The 24,332-nt window shown below is 51.7% G+C and overlaps 1 long non-coding RNA gene across 3 annotated transcripts; it reads left to right on the top strand.

The window, feature by feature from the left end:
• Positions 1–13,427: 13,427 nt before the first annotated feature.
• On the top strand, positions 13,428–22,672 carry LOC140603896 (uncharacterized). Of its 3 annotated transcripts, XR_012006904.1 has the most exons (4): positions 13,428–13,503; positions 13,713–14,293; positions 20,168–20,429; positions 21,062–22,672. It is a non-coding gene; the product is annotated as an uncharacterized lncRNA (long non-coding RNA). The 3 variants fall into 3 exon arrangements; XR_012006903.1 differs by having other exon boundaries at positions 13,443–13,828; XR_012006902.1 differs by having other exon boundaries at positions 13,443–14,293.
• Positions 22,673–24,332: the final 1,660 nt, after the last annotated feature.

The following is a 24,332-nucleotide window of genomic DNA, read 5'->3' as shown; positions in this document are numbered from 1 at the left end:
CCATTGTAATCAGGCCATGTGGCCTCAGGCAAGTCACCTCTTACCCTCTTCTGTGAAGGAGATGGCCAGGTGAGAAACAGGTGTCCCCAGAGAAGTACGGCAAAGATAACGTGTCATTATGTCTGGGGCTCTTGGTTGAGATTTTGGTGGGGGGGTGGGGGGGGGTGGGGGGGCAGGCTTGCAGGAGGGGGAAGGGCCAAGAGCTCCTGACAAAGGGTCTCTGACCTGGGCCAGCTCCTCGAAGCTAGGGACAGCACATTTTCCAGGTACAGCTCTGTAGTACCTCACCCCGATGCATCGTGTCTCCACCCGCTTCCTCCAACCCTTCTGTTGATGGGCTCTCCTCTGTGGCCCCGTCTCTCAGTTCCCAATGGACCAGATGCTTGGTGATGGTGTGGGTGGGATGTCTCCCTGGGGACCCAAAGCCCACCATTTCCCTCCCACCTCCGACACACCCCGTGGAAAGTCTCACCTTTCCTAACCTGGGAGGATGGAGCAGCTACGAGATGGGAGCTGCAGCCGTGGTGGGCCTGGTGGCTCCTGAGGCTCCTCCGTGTGGCGGGGCCTGCTGCTTATTTCCAAGGCACACGGGGCACTGTGGTGAATGGGGCCGTCGCGGTCCCCAGCCCCGAAGGCCAAGCTCCAACGTACCACGTGCCTCCAAGATGCCCAAAGCCTAGAAACTGAGTCAGGTGAGCAGCTATGGGGATCAGAACATGCCTCAGCAATCCCTACAGTTTTGTGAGCAGAATTTTCAGAGTTGGGTAGGGAAAAAAAAAAAAAAAAAAAACACAATGAAAGGGAAATTGTGATATTGGGAACCCAGTGAAGCAGAACCCACAATTACCAAGATTTCTCTATAATTTGATGGCTCCTCAGAGACTCACACACTCCTGAAAAAGGCTAATTATATATTTGTTTATTCAGCCTACAAATAGCATTTTGACAGCCATTTGGGGCCGGAAGGGACCTCCAGAGGTCACGTCAGCCCACCACCCTCCACTTTATCAGAAATCTCCGTGGAGTAGATAATGCACTGGATTAGGTGAAACTATTGGTGCCACCCACCGAGCAAGCTTTAGACTGGGGAGACTGGCTTCCCCCCAAATGAGGCGGTCTCCGTGCCCATGAATATGCGTCGGGTGTGGGGTGGGGGGAGGTTTGCAACTAAAGCATCAGACAGAGGCTTTCAGGGAGGAGGAGGATTTAAACCACTGATCTGGTTAACAAGGAGGAAGAATTTCTAGTCTGTTCCCAGCAGGCCAAGAAATTACAGATGCTCCCTCTAAGATGTACAATTTTTAACGTCAGCCAACTGTGTGTCCTTGAACCTCAAAACTGCAACAAGACAAGAAGCATCATCTGTGACCCTACGCGTAGGATAGTTAAGCTTGAATTAGTTCCACGCTCACACGCATTGACACGATGGGCATAGACGCACAGGGAGCGCTCTCTGGGGTGGGGGTGGGGGGGTGGGCGCACAGAGATGCGGATCCTCACGTATTCATCCGGGGTGGGGGTGTGTGTGTGTGTGTGTGCTCGTGCTGACTGGGTATCTGGATTATTTTCTTTGTCGGCATTGCTGGACACTTTCACGTCTGCGTGGCAAGAGGACGTGGGTCTGGTCCTGAGGGCGTGGATGCGGCTGGAGGCCCTCCAGAGCGCTTGCAGGGGAGGGTGTGGGAATTCGGGACGTTTCTACCAGAAGCCGGGGCAGCTCGGCCTCGCTGCGGGTGGATGGGATGGCTCGTCCCAGAGCCCCAAAGCTGGGACCTCCCTTCCCGCCCCCCGGTGGGGGTTTGGGATTGGACCACAAGCCTCACTGCGGTCCAGGCGTCGGACCCGTGGTGAGAAGCCACCCCAGCTTGGGCAAAACCAGTGATTCCAACCAGACCACAGTGAACCAAATTCAAAGAAGCCTACTGTTTTCCTTTTCCTGTGTTTCCCTTTTGTTGATCTTCTCCGGCCTTCTCCGCCTGTGGGGAGGGCGCCTTCACAAATGGCCTTAGCATGCCGTTCTGAAGTTTAACAGAATGAGACAACCATCAAATGAAATCAGAGGTATTTATTATCACAGCTTACCTGAAGAATGACAAACAAAACTGTATCACCAATGTTTACAAGTCCAAGTAGACATCCAGCCCGTGTAAAATATGTAATTTATGCAAGGGATTGCATCTTTCTTTTGTAACGAATGCACTAAGCAACCCTGTATATATTTTACAATGTCTTTACAGAAAAAAAAATCATTTACTGTAGTGTTGTAAAATAATGCACTTTTCTAATTTTTTCATTAAAATCTCTATGGCACGTTTGCAAATGTGTCTTGGTCTTCCTTCACTGAGAAAGCTGCATCCCGAGTCCCCTGGATGCAGCTTCCCCCACCCCACCCATCAGCCACCTTCCCACACCTTTCTGGAGCGAGGGGAGCGGGGCCTGAACCAGGCAGCCCTCTTGCTTAAGGAGCCTTTTTGCCTAAAAACCCCAACTGCACCGAGACCTGGTTTGCCAGTTTTTGTTTTTCTCTCCTGGCTGAAGAACCTTAGTTCAGAACACCAGACGGCCCCTTCATCCTTTCACACCTGCTGTCCCACAGTGGAAGGCAGAAGGACAGACAGGTAACAGGCGCTCAGGCTTCACTCGAGGGCGAGGGCACAATCTGCTCCTGGTGACCTGTAGTAGCTGCTCCGAGGTGAGGGGCCTCCCGACTTCACTCGTGTTCCAGAGGCACAGACATCATGCAACTTGCCCGGGGATGCCAGGGTCAGAGCTTCCCGGCGGAGGTGGGGGGCGGAGGGACTTGGCTCTCAGGTTTGGGCATCACACTCACCGGTGGGGGAGCAGCTCCTGAAAACACAGATTGCCCAGCCCCCACCCTCAGTGTGGGTCCAGGATGGCCCGAGAGCATGTGCGTCTAACAAGGCCTTGGGATGTCGATGCTGCTGGTTGGGGCGGGGGCTCCCTCCCCTGCCTTGACCCCAGACAGGGGTCCCAATTCTGAGATGCAGTGGAGATTCTGGCCAAAAGCACATTCTGGCCACGGGGGGAGCCCCACAGAGCCAGGCTCCTTTCTGCCTGCCTTGTAGGAAACGTGCCCATCCCTGGCACGCCTGCTGCCCTCTGCCCTCTGGCTTCCCCGGTGCTTGCCAGAGGCTCGTGTAGGAAACATACGGACCCTGGTGAGAACCCAAGCTCTTGGTGGCTCACATCGCATTACTACGGTCTGTCCCCCAAACGAACACCTCGTTTCAGGAGCTGAGGCTTCTAAGCCAGGGGTCAGCAAACGTTTTTGCAGAAAGAGCCAGCTGGCACATAGTTTAGACTTCATGCAATAGGCCAACGCTGCCGGTGTGGCAGGAGGGCAGCCAGAGGTGCGGGGGGATTTTCCAGAGGGCACACAGCTAGAACATGGCAGAACTGGGTCACGAATCCAGGCAGCCTGGCTCCGGAATCTGTCCTTGTAACCCTTCTGTGGCTCAGAGGGTCAACCGGAAAAATAAATATGGGATTAGAGCACCCCAAGACTCAGGGACCCAATGAGATGCAGCTCCCTTTATCTGGCAGGGTCCTGTAGGGGCTCCTGAGTTGATGTGGGGCTTGGGCCTGAGCCAGGAAGTTTCCTCGATGAGGAAGCCTGGGTCCCCTGGGCCTTGCAAGGAATCAGTAAAGGGACCTAAGGGATTATGTCCAGAAAGCCTTCACTGATAGAGACCGAAATTTGAATTTCATGTCGTTTTCATGGTACCGAAATATTCTCTTTTAATAACAAAGTCATTCTGAGCTGGTGGGCCATGCAGAAATGCTCGTTAACCCCGCAGTGATCTGTGTAAGAAGTCAGGGAGGAAGCCAGGGTTTGAAGGCTATCGGGGGCCAGTGGCCCCTGCTTTTCCACTAGCACAGGGGCTGGCATCAGTTCAGGGGTCGGAGGAGTCCTTATTTTATCCACCCTTCTTGGCCTCCCACTTCTTGGGAGAGCTCAGATTATTAGCCCAGCCCTCCCCCCTGGCCCTCGCCCTGTGCTTCCTTTACTTTTTCTCTGTGCCAACCACACCTTCCACCCTGACGAGGGCCCAAACCCAGGTGAGGGCCAGATGCAGCAACCCTCACCCCCGAGGAGGGGGCAGGGGCCCGAATCCTGCACCGTGCAGGCAACCTGCTCATACCTGGTCTCCATGTCCTGCCTTCACAAGGCTATGAGATGACGGGACACAACACCTGTCAGAGGGGCTGTGCTATAGGTCGTTGATGTTTTTAGAGACGAGGAGCTCGCCTCACCCTCCAGGGCCTCAGTGTGCGGCAACAGGCCTCCACCTGCTGTGGGTCCCAGCATCTGCTGGCGCACATGTGTTCTCCGACATGAAGATGGTTAGCTGTGGATCCCCCCTTTCCTTTCCATCTCACAGTGGTCCTAACACTAGCACCTGTGTTCCCACTCGCCAGCTCCTGTGGCCACGTGGACCGCGGTAGGCAGCTCAGACATCAGGTGTGCAACAGGAACTCCTGACCGTCCACTCCCCACTGCTCAGGTCCCTGCTCATCTCACAGTGCTCCTCTAGGTCACCTGGATCCTTCTGGCCATTCAGGCTAAAGAAACTTGGGACTTCTTCACTCTTTCTACCCTCAATCCTACCCCCTAAAAGATCCTGTTGGCTCTTCAACATTTGTCCAGAAGCTGGCTGCTCCTTACCCCCAAAGTCCTGGTCCGCAGTGCCAGGTGGAGCCTGGACTACCGTGTCATCCACCCCTCCCCCACCTCCACCTCCCCTCCACTCTGCTCCATCACCTCTTCTGGCCCCTCTCTCCAGCCTGATTTTTCCTAGGGCCCGATCACCTGCCATCCCATTATATATTTTGCACCTTTGCTATGTGTCCATCCTCCCCACCACCCCCCCACATGAATGCCGGCCCCAGCAGGCAGGGACTAGGGACCCAGGGCAGGCCTGATTCTTGGCCTGTGGCCCAAGGCAGAGCTCCATGGGAGGCATTTTCTACCCCCCCGTGGAACGAGGAGATTAGCGCCTCCCGAGAACAGTGTATGTGTGCCAGGGTCTGGAAGGGGGCCTGTAACACGGGCAGGACCCCTTTCCTGGCTTTGTTATTGAAGCGGATCCCTGCACAGCTCAGAGGGATGCCCAGAGCAGTGGCCTAGAGGAAGTGGCTTGAGTTGTGGTTAAGAAGTGGAGGAGTCAGGACTTCTTCTACGCACCTGCTTGGAGCTTGCAGCGCAGTGAGAACACTGGGGTTCCCACTCCTGCTCCAGGTGCCTCCCCCCCCCCCCCGCCCACCTTTGCTCTCAGCTGCTTGGCATTAGGGTGCCGTGCTCCTGACTTAACTGGACTTCAGGTGTAGCCCCCATAGGTACAGGACAGGGACTTCAGAGCCTATTCAGGCAATCCATTCAGCAGCACTAATCATTGTGGTTGTCATTGTGCACTTGTTAAAAATGACCATTCAAGTTACAATTAAGTTCTATGTGTTTTTCTGTTTCTGTATCACATGGTTAGATCTTCACCAAGTCGTCGGGCTTATTTAGGATAGCTTGATATTAAGTATAGATATATGAAATATTCACTTTGAGGCTCCCTGAAGAGGACCCCGAAGGCAAGAGCAGTTCTACGCCAGGGCGACTGGAGACCAAGGTGACAAGGAGGCCCTCGGACTCCTGACTGGGGCAATAGGCCACAGCGTAAAGAATGGGAGATTCTGAGGTCTCGTTCTCTCTTCCCACAGATAAGAAATCCCATCATCCAAAGCCACAGGGTGGATGTTCCAGATTGCAGGGGCTGGATTGCAAGCAAGCTGCTTCTGTGGGCACCTCTGTGTGTCCTCCAGAACAAGGAGTAAAAACTTCATTTTATGATGATTAATAACTCTTTCAAGAGGGCTGGATAAGTCAGCACTGCCACTCAGCGTCTCGGTGTCCTTGGACACGTTTCCCAGTGGCACGTGGGCAGGGGGACACTATTAAGAATGTAATTGTCACCACTTAGTAGAGGCGTGTGCTGGGCACCACGTGCAAGATTTTATTTTTTTATTATTTTTTTGAAATCGAGGGAGGGCTCGATACTTTGTCATTTGTGTCTTTCTCATTATTTGTCACCTTTAAGAAAAACTTAGAGAAGCTTAAAGTTCACAGCAAAATGGAGAGGAAGGTAGAGAGAGGTCCCCTGTGATCTTGCCCACCCCCCACCCCAAGCCTCCCCATGATCGGCATCCCCCGCTGGAGTGAACCTACACAGACACCTCAGTAACACCCAGAGCCCAAAGTCTACGGTAGGGCTCACTCTTGGTGGCGGACGTTCCATGGGTTTGGACAGAGTGTCACACATAGGTTTGCTGCCCTAGAACCCTCCGAGGCTCCACCAATCCACCAAATGCTTTTTGTGTAAATAACAGCATTTCTCAAAGTGTTCCACGGAATGCTAGCTCTGTAAGGGGTTCCTCCCAACCCCCCCCCCCCAATAGGTTACATGCCCACTAGGTTCTAGGTTGCTTTCCTGGAGACTCACGGCCCACCAGGCCCCAACTTCTCACAGCCTTTATTGTCCTGAAGAGACTTTTGAGCCCTGTTATCCCAGTGACTCTTGAGCACATCTGACCAGGGAGCCCTCTGCCCCCAGCAAGCCTGCTCACGGGCACTACAGCCCCGTGCAAGCACACCCTGGTGGTCAGCCGTGCGGTGCACACTCCTCCTAGCCTCCCCTACCCTCCAGGCACACAATAGGATGCCTCTTGCTGGTCCCCGGGGTGAGTGGATTCCTAGGACTAGCTCTGGCCAATGCATCATGAGGGAAGGGACATGGGTCACTTCCCAGCTGGACCACTGACTGTCAGTATGAGAACTTCCAGACCTTTTTCATGCTGACAGGTTTCAAGAGTGACTGCTGAGTCTGGTTCCTGAAGTGAGGTGAGGCATAGACTTCCCAGCTGGCCAGTGGTGGACACAAAATGAAGAAAAGCACCTTTCAGTGACTAAGATGCTGGGATTGGGATAATCCCAACTGGTCCACGTTTCCCAGGACCCTCATTCTTAGGACATTTAGCATCTGGCACATGGTTGCGCTCAATCATTCGTCACGTTAGCGACGGGTCCGTAGCATCTTCCTGGGGATAGGTGCATGCAATGAAATCTCACTTTGGGTCTTATTGGGTCTTACTTGTCTGAGTCCAGCATTGCCCACTCCAGTCCCATCCCCATCCCAGCAATTCATTCTCTAATACACCTAACTCCTGGGCATGTCCAGCACCTTCTGACACCTGGGAGGGGGGCACTTTGGAGGCTGGCGACTCTCTCTACGAAGAAGTCAAGCAGCCACTTTTCTGAGTCCTCAGCTTCCTTAAACCATTTGTATGTAGCAGAAGGTGACTGGGACACACTGGCTGTGGATGAAAATCCAGACCTTGGTTTCCATGATGGGTCTAGAGCTGCTGGTGGGGGAGGACAAGCGGAGCCATAGCCATGATGCCGGGCCCACCAAGCTCTCGTGAGAGCCCGAGTTGTTTATCTGAAGAGAGATGCAAGCTGTCTGGCTGGAGCTCCAGGCGCCAGGGCTCAGGCGAAGCCTGGACGGCCTTTGCACGGCCCAGCTGCGCAGTTGGGGGGTTTAGCAGCTTGGCAGTCGAGCTCCCCCCGAGCTCACGTCCACGGGCCTGGCAGTCCCTGTCTACTCAGCCCCGGGCAGCCCAAGCACAATGTGGAGAAACAAACCCAAAGAGCTCAGAGCACGGGGGTCCCGCAGGGTGTCCCCCCCAGTGGGACAGGGTCAGCTCCCCCGCTCCACACCCACAGCGTCGGGTGGAAATGCGCTTACCCCCCTACATACTGCGGGTTTCTCATGCATAAAACTGGGCTCTCTTGAGGAATTATTAACATCTCCCTGTGAGCCAGGTACCCACTGCGATAATGTATGGAATGCTCGTCGGCAGCGCTAGCATGTGCCAGCCGGGTTCTGAGACGCTGCTCTCTGCGGCCGTTACTGCAGCCCAGCCGTGTGCACTCCACGCACGCACCCTGGGCCGTCTAACTGTGCTGTCCGCCTACCGTGCGGGAGTGGCTTCTGGGGTGCTTATTTGCCCTGTGCCCCCTTTGGCCCCTCCTTCTGGTAGCCGTCCAGTCTCGAGCAAGTCTCCTGCTACAGAGCTGCTGTGCAGAAGGGAGGCCAGGTCCCCCTTGGGGGTTGGGAGGGGTGGGGAGATCCTGCGACACCACCACCAATTGATACTATTAGTCTTCCTCCGAGCCCTCCCTGAAGGGACCTATGGCCATTTACCAGGGTGACTGTGGGAATGGGGGTGATCGGACTTTTGGGGAATGACTGGTCCTTGGCTCCGAGCTGACCCTAATTCCAGAAGACCCAAAGTGTCACGTGGCCCACCACCAGAGTAGGGGCTGGTGGAGGTCAGGTGGTCAGTGTGGTCTGGCTCAGTCTCCCCATGGGCCCTCCCAAGGTACCCTGTGTTGCTTAAGTTCTGGAATACACGATTGGGATAGCCGTGCTCAGCAGCACCCCCAACACTGGAAACAGACCTTGCCCCCAGCCACAGGCTGGCTCGGCCTCCAAGCTGCGCTGATTAGAGCACCACGTCCCCCGGGCCACCAGGGTCACTGCTCCAGGAATGAACAGGTGACCCACAGCAGCCAATCAGAGCCCTCCTTCCCCTCCCCGGACAGGAACTGGCCACCAGCTGTGGGGTGGGGCCTCTCCCAGGCTCATCCTACAAAGCCTGAGAGTATAAGTTCTGAATCAAGTGGTGTCTGAGGCCAGTCCACTCCTGCCCTTTCTCCTGATGAGGTCGACAGCTTTCAATAAGCCAGTGACACAGGCTCTAGCATCCCAAGTCAGAGGCTGAGCTGGGGGGCTTCTCGCTTCTTCTCTCCCTACCTTTGTGTCCATGGAAACCAACCTGTGGTTTCCATCTAGATTTGTCCTGTGAGGAGCTCGGTTGTGAAGTCTGGAATTTGAGGGGGGGGGGGGGCGGGAGCATTTATTCCATTTGCCCTGTGGAGACTCTAGAGTCTGGGTGGTTTCTAAAACAAGGGTCCCAACCTCAGCCTGGTGTGGCCTTCTCCACATAGTCCCTGGTTTTTCAGGTTCTAAATTCCCACTGGCCCGGGGGGTGGTAACAGGGCCCTGCCATTCACCCCTGCACTATCCTTTATGGTTTTCTTCTAATGCATTTTCAAAAACTCAGCGGAGTAAAGTATTCTCAAATCATCCAACGTAGGTGGTCTCTCCCTCCCGGTGGACCCTGCCTGCTGCACACACTACATGATCGCCATCCTCAGACAACTCTGCCTTAAGTCGTCAAAAGGTCAGGAGATCCTCTCATCGTGAGGGCTGGGCACACGTCTCTGGCCCGGCCATGGCCTTGGGAAAGCCGACGTAGGCCACCTAGGAAAGGAAGGCGATCGCTCAGGACAGGAGCCGGCAGTGGTTCTGTTGCTCTGCATGGTGTCGGGTACTCCTGACGCCAGGTCTCCCATGGGGACGAGCCCAAGAACCCTTCAACAAGTGAGGATGGCCCTCTTCTAGAGCAGAGCTCTTGTGTTCACGGCGTACTTTAATGGTTCGCTCTGGACCAAGTATTTGTGTCTCCCCTAGATTTGTAGGCTCAAACCTAGCTCCTCAGTGATGGTATCAAGAGGCGGAACATTTGGGAGGTGATTAGGCTGTGAGGATGGAGCCCTCACAAATGAGATTTGGTGACCTTACCAACGAGACCCCCCCCTTATACTTTTTGCCAAGTGGGGACATAGTGAGAAGACAGCTGTCCGTGAACCATGAATTGGGCTCTTGATCTTGGACCTCCAGCGTCCAGAACCATGACAAATAGGTTTCTGTGGTTGAGAAGCCCCCCGCCCCCCTAGGTGGGGAGATTCTGTGATGACCACTCAAGTGGGATGACATGGGCCATCCAACAGGGGCTCAACCTCTGCTAGAAACAAATCTGGATTTAAGATTCTTTTTTTTCCCCCTCGATTTAAGTGTTAAGGAATCACAGCAGGCCTTACAAAGAAAGGCACCAATCTTAAGTGTTCGACTTGAACCATCACAGACCGAACCACCCACGTCACCGAAGTCCGAAGTCCAGAAGCAGAATAGGACGGGCACGGACTCCCCAATGCCTGACCTCGGGTTGCGTGGTTTAGGTTTTCAATCAGCAATAGCCACACCTCAGCTAGAGCTCGTGGGCTGTGATGCTGCTACTGCACAAAACTTATTTAGGTTTTATATAAATGGAACCATGAGTGTGGACTTGCTCGTGTCTGCTTTTGTTTACACCCAAACCTTGCCCACGTCGCTGTCACAGGGCACTCTAGGAGCGTGCCAGTCCATCGTAGTCGGACAGTCTTTCTAGTTATCGGCTGCTATTGGTTATGCAGGTATGAACATTCTGGAATGGGTCTTGGCTTACAAGAGCAGGGGGATGGCTGCACCACTGGAAGCATCTACGAAGGGACAGTATGCTTATCCCTATCAGTTTTCCAGAGTCCCACAGCCCCACCCACACATGAGGTCCAGCTCCTACGGTGAGCCTCTGGCGTCCACAACACATGTATCATGCCTACACCCTGCAGCCTGATGGATGCGGCTGCCGGGACTGGGAGTAGGTCCAGGGGAGCAGGGATGGAACTTGGATGTGGATCCGCCCTGATGTAGGGTCGACAGGGATCCTGCACAGCAGCTCACCACGTGGCGGGCTGAACTACAAGTCGAGTCACAGCTCTCGGCTTCGTCAAGTGACATTAGGGCTCCACCCAAGCTCCCACAGTTATCTGGGTCTGTCACTCTGGCTTCCTATAGTTCATTCAGTCTCTGGGAGAGAGAACCTGGTGGGGCAAGCTCGGTTTGGGTTTATACATCTGGGGCCAGCATTATGGTGCCCACTTAGGGGTGAGTCAGGGTGGCCTATGGTAGAGAAAATTTCTGCTCCAGGAAAAACAGTACAGGTTTGTGCAGAGATGACTACACTCGTCCTGCTTTCTCTATGAAAGGTTTACTACCCCCCCCATATCCCCATTAATAATCATGGTCACTGTGTCTTCTCATTTTCTTCTTGGAGCCTCCGTCCTACACCCCACCTCCCGTCCTTCCACCAAGATTTGTTCTTTCATAACGCGGCCAACCATCTGTCCAGGTCATGCGGCCACGTTTCCTGCAAGAGTGGCATCTGTTCTCTGCTAAGAGAGAGGCAAAGAGGCGGAGGTTGGGAGCAGAGGAGCAGCCAGTGGAGCAGGTGCAGGGAGGACTTGGGTCACATCAATACTCATCTGTAAAATGGGAATCAGGCTTCCCCAGCCTGTGTAGCATGGCTGTTAAATTGAGACTCGGCCCAGTGGGCAGAGATCTGATGAGCAGATGGCACTTTCCAATAAAAAAAAGGCAAATTCACCCTTTCCTTTGCACGGATACAGTCACTGGCCACTGAAGCGCAGATTGGTGAGGGTCAGCCTTATTTCCACTCCCGTGTGCCACCTTGGTCCAGCTTGCCTGTGCAGTGCACAACAGGTTCAACTGCACGTAGCCGCCTTCATTGTTCCATATCCCAGGTAAAATAGAACATGCCAAGGGCCATACAGGGAAGGGCTAAACCAGAGATCCTAGTGCTCACCCAGTGCTCAATCCCAAACAGGCCAAAAATATTGAACTAGAGTATATGCTGCAGTCATGCTTAGCATGTGGCTACTCCCTTATGTACAAAATCATGCATTTGAGTTTTCAGTAAGGTGAGCTCAGTTTTGAGCTATTTTTTTCCCCCACTTAATTCATTGAAGAAATAGTTACTAAGAGTCTGTTAATACCAGGTAGACACTACGGGTACCGGGGAGCCCTAAGTGAACATTAGACACAAAGACACCTGCGGGAAGCTTACAGGTAACACTGGATGAGAAATAATGTCAGAGAAGTGATGCCATTCGTTTGAAGGTGTGGTCAGGGAACGGAGGAGGAGAGGGCTGGAGCTGGGGTGCTCGGAGGCTGATGGGAGGCGGTGGCCTGTGTGAGTGGCGCTCAGGGCAGATCTTACGGGAAAGGTGAGCTTGAGGGAGGACTGGGGCCAGCCAGGTCAGCCAGTGCTGGCTCTCCCTGCCCTTGCACGGACCTGGAGTTGCCACAGGATGCACAAGGTTAAGGAGAAGCAATTGGATTCCTCTCCCGCAGGGTCCCGGCTGACAGAACTAGCATGGCCGCGGGCTGGGGTCTGTGGGGCAGAGGGGGGTGGGATGGTAATGCGTAGCCCTACAGCCCCCTGCACCTCTCTCTGCCCCTGTAGATGGTGGGGGGATCTGCCCTCACTCCCCTGGGTAGTGCCAACTCAGACCCACTGGTAGATCGGGGGTGGAGAAGGACCCTGAGGGATGGGGTGTTGACCTTGGACACACAGGACACACATCACCCTGAGGCGGCACCCGGGCCCTGCCCTGCCCTCCCAGAAGGTCCAGCTGCCTTGCTGCTAGCCACTCAGCTTCAGGAAGGTCGGCCCCCTCCAGCTCCGGTCTGAGGTGGCAGGGGGAGGTCAGCTCTGGTTGCTCCCCTTGGAAGCACCCCCCCACCTGGCAGGGTGGCTTCACGGGCAGCAGCACCGAGGTTTCCACCCAGCACTGGTGGGGCCAGCCCAGCTCCAGGCTTCAGTGTCAGGATCAACTTGGGTTTTCTGCTCTTCTTGGCCAGCATTTCTCCTAGGCCCTGTGCCAGGGAGCCAAGGTCCCAGGCCTGGGGCGAGATGGAGTCCAGTGAGGAGAGAAGGAAGAAGGGGCCTGGAGTCCCAGCTCAGAGCAGATGGCAGCGGCTTGCATAGCCGCTCTGTGTACCATGAGGTCCCCACAGAACCATCAGAGAAACAAGCCGGCTCGCCTGGCCTCTCGTGTTGTCCCGTTGCCATGACAATGCCCCAGTGCAGCACCAGGAATAGACAGTTTCTGAAGGGGGAGTGGGTGGCATCTTGTAAAAGGTGTTAGCAGGTGGGGGGAGGGGATTTTCCCGGAGGGATTCTCTGAGTGGGCACAGGGCCTGCTCCCTCAAGTTGCAGGGCTATCCTCCAACCCCATCTTCCAGTAGCAGTGGCTGCTCCTCCATTCTTGGGATAAACATCCACCACCTGCACGGTGTAGGTTGCAGTGCTGGGTATGATGGGGGAGCCAGGTACGAAGTCCCTGGGACACATGGTGGGGGGCATAACCAGTGTCCTCTTATCCTGGGCCTTGTGACCTCTCCCGGTTTGAGCAGATGCATAGGGCTTGGGGTCAGATGGGCCTGGGTCTCCACCGCTTGTTGAGCAAGTCCCAGGCAAGTCCCTCAACCTCTCAGAGGCTCAGGTGCTGGACCAGAGCAGAACCAGGAAGACTGAGGCATGAAGAGATTTATCTCAAGGAGTTGGTTTACACAATTGTGAGGTCACAACTCTGGCTCAGCAAGTCTAGAATCCATGGGGGGGTGGGGGGGAGCCACCAGGAAGGACAGACTGGTATTCTCCATTGCAGGCTGGTGCCGCTGTCCACGGCTGGTGGGTCTTCCTTGGGGACATCACCCAGTTATGGCCTTTCATTACACCTACAAAATCCCTTCCCAGCAGCACCTGGATTAGGGTTTGGCTGAGTGGGAACTGGAGCCACGTTGACCACAGGTGGCTCCTCCATAGAATGGAGCTAGTAGAGGCTTTTGGGAAGCTTGCTATGTGCTGTATGGGAGGTTTTCATTCTGGCCTCATACTAGGGATCAGAACAGAGTGGTAACTGCCACAGCCCTCGCAGAATGCTCTCCGGATGCCAGGCACCTTCTCAACACTTCCAATCCTAACCATGCCCCATCTGGCACATGAAGATCAGAAGGTACCTGTCAAAGACGGGAGTCAGTCAAGTTACCTAATCCTAAGCTCTTCCAGAAACCAGCAGGGTCCAGAAGTCAATATTTTATGGCAGGTGCTCTGCTAGGCTTTACATGGAGAACAGGTGGGACAGGAGGGACTTCAAGGTGAGGAGAGTGGAGTAGAGGGACGTGTTCACCTACCCCTGTCATTTGGCAGACAGGTTGCAGGCCCCTGTCCCCTCGCCACAGCCCTCGATACCCTTCCCCTATACAGCAGACATCGTTAGCCTCGTGTGATCGCCGAGGACACGGAGAGTGGGTAAGGCAAGGAGTCACTCCTAGGTCTGTGTGGCTTGGAGGCCCATCCCCTGTCGGCTACTCACAACCTTGGAAGAAGTACAAGTTTGGCTTTGGGTTCTTGCACTCAAGCTCCGAGGCTGGGTTCTGGGACAACTTCCTTCTGGAAATGTGTGCTGGCCGTTCCCCAGGTTTGTTTGCCACGTACCCTTCTCTGCTCTGTGCCAGGGGGCCGGCCACCCTGTGGACTGCATCCCCTGGGCTCCTGTGGGGGGACATGTGGGGTGGTAGGACTGAGTGGGCACAGGGCCTGCTCCCTCAAGTTGCAGGGCTATCCCTGCAGTGGTAGGACAGTGGTAGGACATGGAGGGTGGGGAGAGAACAGGATGTAGGCTGACCCCTGAGCACACCCTGCCTGGCCGTGGAATGGTGGTGGTCTCCAGTAGCCCCCCTGCCCCCAGGCCCTCCGAGGCCCCAGAATGGAAAAGATGTCCCCGCAATCAGACCCTGGTCTTCCATCTGCATTAATGGCTCCTTTGCTGGACTCCAAGGAAACCATTGGCTGTTTAGTCCATCCCCTACTGGAGCCCCATGGACAGGATAGGTGGACCTGGGACCCACCTAAAAAATAGAAGATGTGAGACAGGAACGGAGGCAGGGGGCAAGCAGGGCCACTCTGGCCTCTGCAGAGGGACAACAGGTTTCATGAGCCTTTGAAAGGATTGCTGGGTCTGGCCCCACTGGTGTTGTGGGAGACAGCAGACGTCATTCCGGTTAGCCCGTGACTTCCCGGATTTTCAGCACTGAATGTCCTTCATCCTGGGACCCCCCAGTCCCTGGCCGATGGGCACCCATGGAACCCCAGGGCGAAGTCACCTAGGTTTACCATGCAGGATGCTCCATGGCCTCAGCACTCTGGGAGATGCCCAAACAGGTCACCAGGTCCAGGCTCTGGGGAGGAGGGGAGAGCCACTTGGGCCCTCCTGTCCCTGTGCCCTCTTCCCGACCCTGTCGTACTTTGGGGAGCTCACAGCCTAGAAATACCATTTCCCCCTCACCCCAATGATTCCCTCTGAAAGCCTGGCTGAGTCTAATTGCTTGACAGATTGCACCCCCAGGGCCCAGCACAATTACTGAACATTTAATAATAATTAAAATAGGAGATAAGCGCTCCTCCTCTGCACCTCTCGGTAGGGTCTGTATTTCCCGAGGCACGCTTAATTATTATAATGACAATGTCAACTCACAAGCCACCTCCTCTTAGAGGCCTGGCAGGAAAGAGTGAGCAGAAGCCTATATTTAATCAGTGATGCCAGGCAGGGGATTGGGGCCGCACAGTCCTGCCTTTGCACACATTGTTCCCTTTGCCTAGACATCCCTCACCTCATCGACAATAAATCTGGTGTCTGCTTTCACTGGCTCAACAAACAACCTATTGAGTATCACTGTACCAGGCAGCCTTCAGGAGCCGGGCAGGCAGCTCAGAACCAAACCAGCAGCACAGAAGTAGTAGCACCAGGGCCCACCCTGAGCCTGTCACCCTCCCCCTGCCCCTAGGTGAACCAGAGCAATCAGAATGAGGTCATGCAGCTAAACCTCTCCTAGGGGCTCAGGCCCTGAGGTCTGAAGGGGACTTGAAAGACTGGCAAACTCTGCTTACCTAGCATCGGCTCCTGAGATTTGAGAGGTTACTGATCACTGCTCTAAGTCAAAGCTTCTTGAATCAGACTGAGTGACACAGTAGTACATGCCTTCTCTGGTTGATGACAATGCACCACCACCAGCCAATGAGAAGCCATCAATAGGTTTTTGCCCTGAGCCTTTGCCAGGAACCCTGTGAGGCCTGGCCCAACCTCCGACATGCTCCTCCTGGCTCTCTGCACCCCGGCTGCAATCTTCTCTTGGCACCTTCAGGGCACCCGGTCTTCTCCTACTCTAGGATCTGGGCCCTGTTTTTTGGTCCACATGGAACATACCCTCCTGGGGCCTGGTCAACCCCTACCCATCCTTCAGGTCTCAGAGGGCTTCCTTGACCACGCCCTCCCACTCCCTCAAAAAATGGTTTCCTTCTTGTACTGTTATGCTGTGATCTGTCATAACACTCATTTGGTTAATATCTTCTCATAAATGTTCATAAGTGGACAACATGCCCTGCTCCCGAGAGCGGAATCTGACTTCTCATCACCAGGGCCCTGTGCTCAGCATCAGAGTGCCCATCACGCAGAGGGCACTGAATGTTTGTGGATTCAAATGGCTAAATGAAAAAAGTAGGACTTCCTTTCAGAAGAGAAGAATAGATATTTGGGGAATCGTCCTTTATGGCAAACCATTTTCTCTTACTTCATCCACCCCTGAACTTATATAGCAAACACGTCGGTGGCACTAACTAGGTGTTGGGCCTGTTCCAAGTGCTTTATATACATTATCTGCTTTAATTGCCACCATCTGAAGCAGGTACTATTATCATCCCCAATCTGGGGCACAGAAAGCTTAAATAATCCTCAATAACAGAAGGTACCGAGATAGTCCGGGTGGTCGAAGACAGTAGGGAGTTTCTTTAGATCTTGAATTCAGGGACCTACAATAACGGAGAGAAGCCTCTTCCAGTCTGTAGACAAAGCCAGGAATCCATCCAATTTTGCTCGAGTATCTGACTTCTTCAGGAGTTCAGAGGTCTTTACAGACACCAGTTTTAGACGTTTTTGTTTACAAAAAGACAAAGCAAAAAATAATCATTGAGTTGTAGATCTCACGTGTTTGCTTTGGGTAGAAATAGATCCTCATAAGCACTAGGTTTCCTCAATTGTACCTTGATTAAAATGTGATTGAAACTATAAACCACAATATTCACCTCAGTTAATGAGAATATCTTCAAACTTTCATAATGAAGCTGTTGACACAAAGCACCGAGTTAGCCAGTGAATAGCTTAGTTTAGAAAGGACCCAGCAAATATTTACATAATAGTGTCCAAAACATTTAAGCTATACTTGTTCTATTTTAAGAGGGTTTGAAGGAAAATTATTTTCAATTTAGGATGGCATACTGGCAAAACTAACAATCTCGTGGGACAACAAAGACATTTTCAGACAAAAATGAGCCCAGGATCTTTCCAACAATGGAAGTAGGTCTCTTGTAGTGACTATGCTCAAAATTTTGTTTGATGCATCCCTAGTCAACCCAGGCTGCTTGGTACCCAGCAGTAAGTCATTCTGTATCTTCACCTTTACGTGTGTCACGTCTGGTGTCCCTAATCTCACTTTCACTATGTGCTCCATTGCTTTGTTGGAACAGACCCTGTGGGAGCTTTCTGCAAAATTGTTCCATGAGAGGTAAGTTTTGAGACTTCTTTCCGTATAAAAGTCTTGACTTTAACATTTTGAATAGGAATAGAATTTGCTTGGAAATTATTTTCCTTAAATTCTTAAAGGTGTTGCTCTAGAATTTTTCTTCTAATGTTGCTGTTAAGAAATCTAAAGGCCTTCTAATATCCAATCCTGTAGGTGAGTTTGTTTTCCTCTGGAAATGCACGGTCTGTTGTTCTATATTCTCATATAGAGATAAATATGTGCGAGGGACTTAGCAAATCCTTGAAGTCTAACAAAGTGTGTCTTTGATTTCTGGAAAAAACGTCTTAAAAACTTATCTAATACCCTTTTCTGGCTTCCCTTTCTGGGTCTCTTACTGTTCACATTTTCTACTTTCCGGGTGGTCTTTTACTATTTGCATATCTTTCATTATTCAGCTCTTTGTTCTTTGCTTACTTCTTGGAGATTTCCTTAACCATCTGAGAGCCCTCCCATTGAAATTTTTTTGTGTCCAAATTTTTCAGATCCCAAGAGTTCATTTTTGTTCTCTAACATTTTCCACTTTAAAAAAAAAAAAGCATCCCACTTTATGTCATGAATGCAGCATCTTTGAGGATATTAATTTTCCCCAAATCTCTTCCTACTTTGTCTCAGTGATTTCAATATTGGTTTTTTTCCTGCTTGTTTGTTTTGGCCTCTGCTTTTTGTTGGACGTTTCTCTCAGATTTCTGGTTACCTCTGCTTGTCTGTTAATGTTTCAGGGTAGGGAATGATGAGCCGATGGGGTCTCTGAGCACAGGGTGGGCAGAACTAGAAGGATCCCCTTATGGAGGGGGTCCCTGAGGCTAGTCAGAGCTCCTGGGCTGTACACTTTCTAACTCATGCCTGAGGAAGGAGGTTAGGCTGCCACTGCTTGGGAGCAGAGAGGGGGAAAAAGGCAGAAACAGCTCACGTTCCATGTGTGCATGAGCACTTATCACCCTGGTTTTCTAACGGTACTTCTGTCCCTAAGTGATCAGGGGTCATCTAGCTTAGAGATCCAGTTTGACTCACTCATTCCAGCAAATAAACCTTCAGTCTTCCACCAGAGAGAAGGGAGAGAGGCCATCAGGGGCCGGGGCTTCCAGGGCTGCTTCTAAACAGCAATCACTGAATCCTCCATATCTGAGCCTCCATTTCCACCTCTAGATGTACACAGTGTCACTGACCTTGGAGTCTTCTGTGGATTCCGTGGTGTATGTCTGGTTGGCTCCTGGTTTTGCCTACTGTCTGCTTAGTATCCAACTTCCTCACAGAAGGAAGTACTGCTATCCTGGCTGCTTCCTGAGATCTGTGGCTGTCTATTCCTCTTCGCCTGGATTAGAGCTTAAAAAAAAAAATTATATATATATCCTTTTCTGCAGTTTTAGTGGAGATTCAAGGGAGAAAAGAACCAGAGACATCTGTAATATGCTGTCTTTAAGAGGGACAATGTCTCAGGTGGAAGATTCTCAGAACACACTCCTATTGCCCTGTCTCCGCCCAGGTCACACAGCCAGCTGTGTAACTGTCTTTGTCCTTGTCCTTTCTCTCTTCTAGGCCTCAGAGTATCTGATTTTTTCACTCCTTTGTCCACATGAGGAGATTAGCACTGGTATGCTCTGAGTCTCTCACAAATCCATGCTGATAAAAGCTGTAGTTTCTGATGGGAATCAAGACGACAGGTGTGTGTGGAGGAAGGGCTAGGTCATGTGACGGGACTTTAAAAATTTGGAAGAGAAAGCAGGAATGGTGTGGGCTGAGGGCCAAAGTCCTCTTAGAGTATGATAGCCAGTAGTGGAAGGTCAGCACACGGCAAGTAAAGCTTTCTGGATAAGGCCTCCCAATGGGGCCAGGCCCAGGGATGGCCAAGTGGAAAGCCCAGAGCAAGGCCAACTCCTCCATGCTCAGGTGGGGGCTGGGCCTACAGGGACAGCATCTTCTTCATATACACCCCAGATACCACTGGCTGAGGGAAAGTAGGAATGGGGGGCTGCAGGAAACAGACCATGAAAGAAAAAGGATTGCATGAGGTTTGAGGGAAAATACTGGTGACAAGGAAGAAGCATTGGACAGAGAAAACCTTAAGATCATGAGTAGATCTGACCAAGTTTTGGTCGACTTAATGAGGAGCTCCAGAGCAAAGATGGCTGGTTGGAGAAGTGGTGTTGGACATAGCCAGGCCATGGTACCTCCCATTGCTTAGTCATTGGCTGCTGGCTGCCTGGGAAGAATGAAGCCTCAGACCAAAAGAGATGGATCCCAAAAGCACTAACAGCTGGGAGCTGCTGGGGGAACAGCACTATTTATAGCTGGCTGTCCACTTCTTGCTTGAAGGGAGAGCTGGGGTTGCAGCTCCACGGCTCAGGAGATGGCCTTAATCCTCATTCCCTGATTACCTAACCCAGAGGGGAGGGCAAGGCTTCCCAAAGCCCTGCATGTTCATATTGTCAGGACTGGGACAGCACAGTGCAAAGGCTTAAGGACCTTTCAAGGAGGGAGTAATGCCCAATGGGTGATCCTCCATTACACTGGTGGTCTTTCCCCTCAGGCAGACCAATGCCCAAATTCAAGACAGCATTCAAAGAGGTCCTGGAAATAGCCCAGAAAAAAGATATTTTTATAGGCCTGCCAGGAAAATGAAGCAGGGGCTGGGATGGAGAAGGCTTAGGGGCGCAATGCTCACTAAAGTCGTCTCCAATGGCAAATATACTCTGTGCCAGGTACTTTGTGTTTTACAGGCACACCATCTCTACCATTCCTGCGATATTCTCACATGGCGTGGGAGAGACCCGGATCAACCAGGTTGTCGGGTGGGCAGAGCTCGGATGAATTATCAGGAACTATGAAGGTCCACACTTAGATGGAGGACACCTTCCAGCTTCTTTTCTGCTAGGCCCCTTGCCCGAGTAAACCCCCGCTTCCACAATGTTGCTCGAGGATTCCAAAACCAGAAGGCATGTTCCGCCTGGACAGACATGGAACTTTCTTCTGCTTTGACAGGTTGTACTCAAATGCATGGTCTACATGATGTCACCCACATCCCTTCTTGAGTTCAGACACGGTAGCAGGTTCTGTTCCCACTGAGCACAGACCGTGCTTGGCCAGGCATTGACCCCAGTGGTCTCTTCCACTCACTGGAGATGACTTTAAGGGGTACTTGGATGCCCAGTGCTCCATGTTCCCAGGGAGTTCAGTCCTCCTGTGGCAGAAGATCTGCTCGGCACGATCTTAGATGGATTTTTTTAGTTGATTGACCCATCCCTTGGGTTTTTAAGAGTTTTTATTTTATTTTTTATTTTAGAGAGTGTGCAAGAGAGGGAGTGAGCACACACATGAGCAGGGGGAGGGGTAGAGAGGGAAGCAGGCTCCCCACTGAGTAGGGAGCCTGACATGGGGCTTGATCCCAGGACCCCAGGATCATGACCCGAGCTGAAGGCAGATGCTTAACCGACCGAGTCACCTAGGTACCCTCCCGCCCCCTTGGATTCTTATTGACAGGGGTTGAAAAGGCCAGTTTGTAGAGGCTTAAGGCCTCTCAAAGCCATTCATGAACAGGTCCTAGAAAGACACTTGCTACTCCAATCTCTCATCAGCTCTGTACAGTGTTCACAAAGTCCTGCCCTCTCTCATAGGGGAGACCCAGCTACTCCTTGTGGAGGCCCCTGGATGCCTCAGCCTGGAGGATGGTGGAAATGGCAGATGCAGCTGGTGACACAGGCCCCTAGGCACTGTGGGAAGAGGTGGTGGCTTCTCGGCTGGCCCATCCAAATCCATGACAACCCTAGCTCTGTGCCAGGGACACATGCTCATTCACCAAACTTCAAAGAAGTCAGGTCCGAGCCTGACCCCGACACCTGTCTGGCCACCAGATGACGAGGCTAGAAACTCAGGATTTTTTTTTTTTTTTAAACCACTCAACATAAAAGCCTTGGGTTTTTATTATTTTTGTTCTCCTCTCAATACATTCCTGGAAACACAGGAAAGCAAAGGCTGGATGCATGCTGTTGTTCTGAGGCAACACCCGTCAGTCACATAGGAGTGCAGGCTTGGTGGCGGCGGTGGTGGGGTGCTCCGGGGCGGCTCAGTCATCAAGAGTCAGATGCTCAGCTTTCTGGCCACAAGCTTTATGTGGGGCTCTGTGCTCAGCAGGCAATCTGCTTGAGATTCTCCTTCTCGCTCCCTTTCAAATAAATCAATTTTTAAAACTTTAGGGAAGTGCAAGCTTGGGAGACAGACCTGGACTCCAATCCTGGACCCCCTTTGTGGTCTTGTACCTGGAAGATGGGGGTAGGGGGGCTTACTCCTATGATAACCTCACTAGGAAGAGCCTGACCCTGTGCCTGGCCGATGGGGGAACATTTGGCTTTATCTTCAGCTGCAGGGATTGGTCCGCTGCTCCCCAGAACAGCAAGCCCAGGCTGGCCAATGTGGGGAATGAACCAGGATGCATGTGAAGACTTAATACCAGTCTACCTAATTGAGTTTCCTGGACTCTAGATCAGTGGTTCCCATGGGAGCTAAATTGGCCTCAGTTGAGATATTTGACCATTTTTAGTTGGCACAGCTCCCAGAGTGGGAGTTGGCAGGAAGTTGTTAACTGGCATCTAGTGGGGAGCAATCAGAGATGCTAAGCACCCTATAATGCACAGCACAGGCTCCTCTACCGCCCCCACCTCCTCCACATACTGTTCTAGAATGTCAATACCAAATTGTGACACCAGGCTCTGGAAGATACCTGATTGACAGGTGTAATCACAGCTATTATTTATCGAGCATCTACTATATAGGAGACACTTTACATACAGCATCTCCACTTGGACAAGCCCCCAAGTCTGGAATTAACTGCCTGCACTCTGGGAGGAGGAAACCCAGCAGAGTGGCCATCAAGCTCCTTATGGCTCCCTTTGTCAAGGGCACAGATGCAGAGGGAAGTCGGGCTGATGCCAAAGCCCGCGCGTTTGATGCCTACACTGCTGGGCACACGAGCCACACAGACCTGCTCACAAAGCTGTGGTGTGGGCTGTGTTAGGAATCTGGTAGTAAGGAGCTGCTGGAGAGAAGAACAGGCAACTTGGTGCCTAACACAATGAGTGGAGGGAGGGGAATGCCCTTGGGACAGGAAGAGTCTCATTTAAATCTTTGCATGCGGGGAATATAAAAAAAGATAGTGAAACGGATTATAGGGGCAAGGAGAGAAAATGAGTGGGAAATATGAGAGGCAGACAAAAAATGAGACTCCTAACTCTGGGAAACGAACAGGGGGTGGTGGTAGGGGAGGTGGGTGGGAAGATGAGGTGACTGGGTACGGAGCGGGGGGACTGGATGGGATGAGCACTGGGTGTTATATGTTGGCAAATCGAACTCCAATAAAGAAATCTACAAAAATTAAAAAAAAAAAACCATTGCATGAACAATTTCATGTGATCCAAAATTCAAAAAGGTACAAGAGAATTCAATAAAAAGTTTCTCTTCCATTCCTGTCCCCCACCGACCAACCGGGTCCCCAGCCACACAGGCAGTCAGTTCAGCTAGTTTCTAATGCATCTTTCTAGAAATAAGGTATTCGAAAGTTCTATTTCTTTTGTAATTTTTCTATAGTGAACATGTATTGCTTGCTTAATGAAGCTAAGCCGACAGAAGCCAAGAGAATAAAACCTATCCCCAGAAAAAGTCCCCAACACATGCTCTGGCTTTCTATTCATTAGGTCTATAGAGAACTCACTCTACCTATGGTTAGGAAAATTTGGTATGGTAGAGACTTTCCTTAGCAAGGCAGGAAACCCAGAAGCTGTACAGTAAGGACAATTTGACTCAAGAGTTTAAAATTTTGAGTAATAATAAGCACTATAAAGTTAAAACACAAATAGCAGCCTGAGGGAATGTTCGTCCTTTTAATAACAATGAGCCAGAGTCTTCTGTAACCCACAGGGAAGATGAAAGTTAGCATCCTTAATATGCAGGTGGCTCACTTTCCTGTCCTGCTCATAAGATCTTCAGCACACCAGGCTTATTAGAATTTTTCCTAAATGTTCTGCAAACAGATTCATTATTCATGTTTACTCTTATACTTAAATCTTTGCATTTTCACATTTGTACATTTAAGCCTTTAACTCAGAGCTCACTTTCGCACACGGTGTGCTCTAGGCGGCCTCGAGTGCGCTCTTCCAGATGGGAACCCGTTACACCAGCAACTGTCACAAACCGGGCAGTCCTTTCCCCAGTGAGTTGAAATGCAGCCTTCATCCTAGGGTGAGCTTCCAAAGGTACATTAGTCAGGACAACAAGACAGTATTAGGACAATTTCAGGAAAAGGTAAGTCATGATGCTCACAGATGTGGAGATGAAACCTTGAATATTTTCACTAAATGAGAAAAATGGAGGCGGCCTGCTATGGACAGTTTGAGAAGAATTCAAAGAACACTCACATTTACAGATCAGAAACAGTGCAGGGAACATGCACATCGTGCAGAAATGGTGTTTTGGGGAGGGTGGGGGCTTATTTGCATTTCACAGAATTATTTTGTCTTTTTAGAGGTCGACAAATTTGGGGTTGTCCAACAGCTCCCATGAAGTCAGAATCCAACTCAGAGGGAGTGCTATGGATATAACCTTTCATTTCCCACTGAGGCATACATTCCCCCTGCCCCAGTGTCTCTCTACTTTCACTCTTAAGTGTACCTTAAAGGGATTCTTGATTACAGAGTAAGGCTGGTCTCATTAGTTCCAACCTGATTATGCACATAGGTGCACCGAGGGGAGTCACCTACCTTATAGGCCTGAAGTTTACTTTTTTTTCTTACCACATTCACGTAAATAGTCTCAGATTGGACACAACAGTCCAGTCCTCAAGAACTCTGAGGAGCGTTCAGGGGTTTGGAGAACAAAGAAAACACCCCGGACACA

Source organism: Canis lupus, chromosome 14, assembly GCF_048164855.1.
Source record: "Canis lupus baileyi chromosome 14, mCanLup2.hap1, whole genome shotgun sequence".
Taxonomy (NCBI): domain Eukaryota; kingdom Metazoa; phylum Chordata; class Mammalia; order Carnivora; family Canidae; genus Canis; species Canis lupus.
Note: the sequence above shows the minus strand (reverse complement) of the source record. Positions and strands in the feature narration are given on the sequence as shown.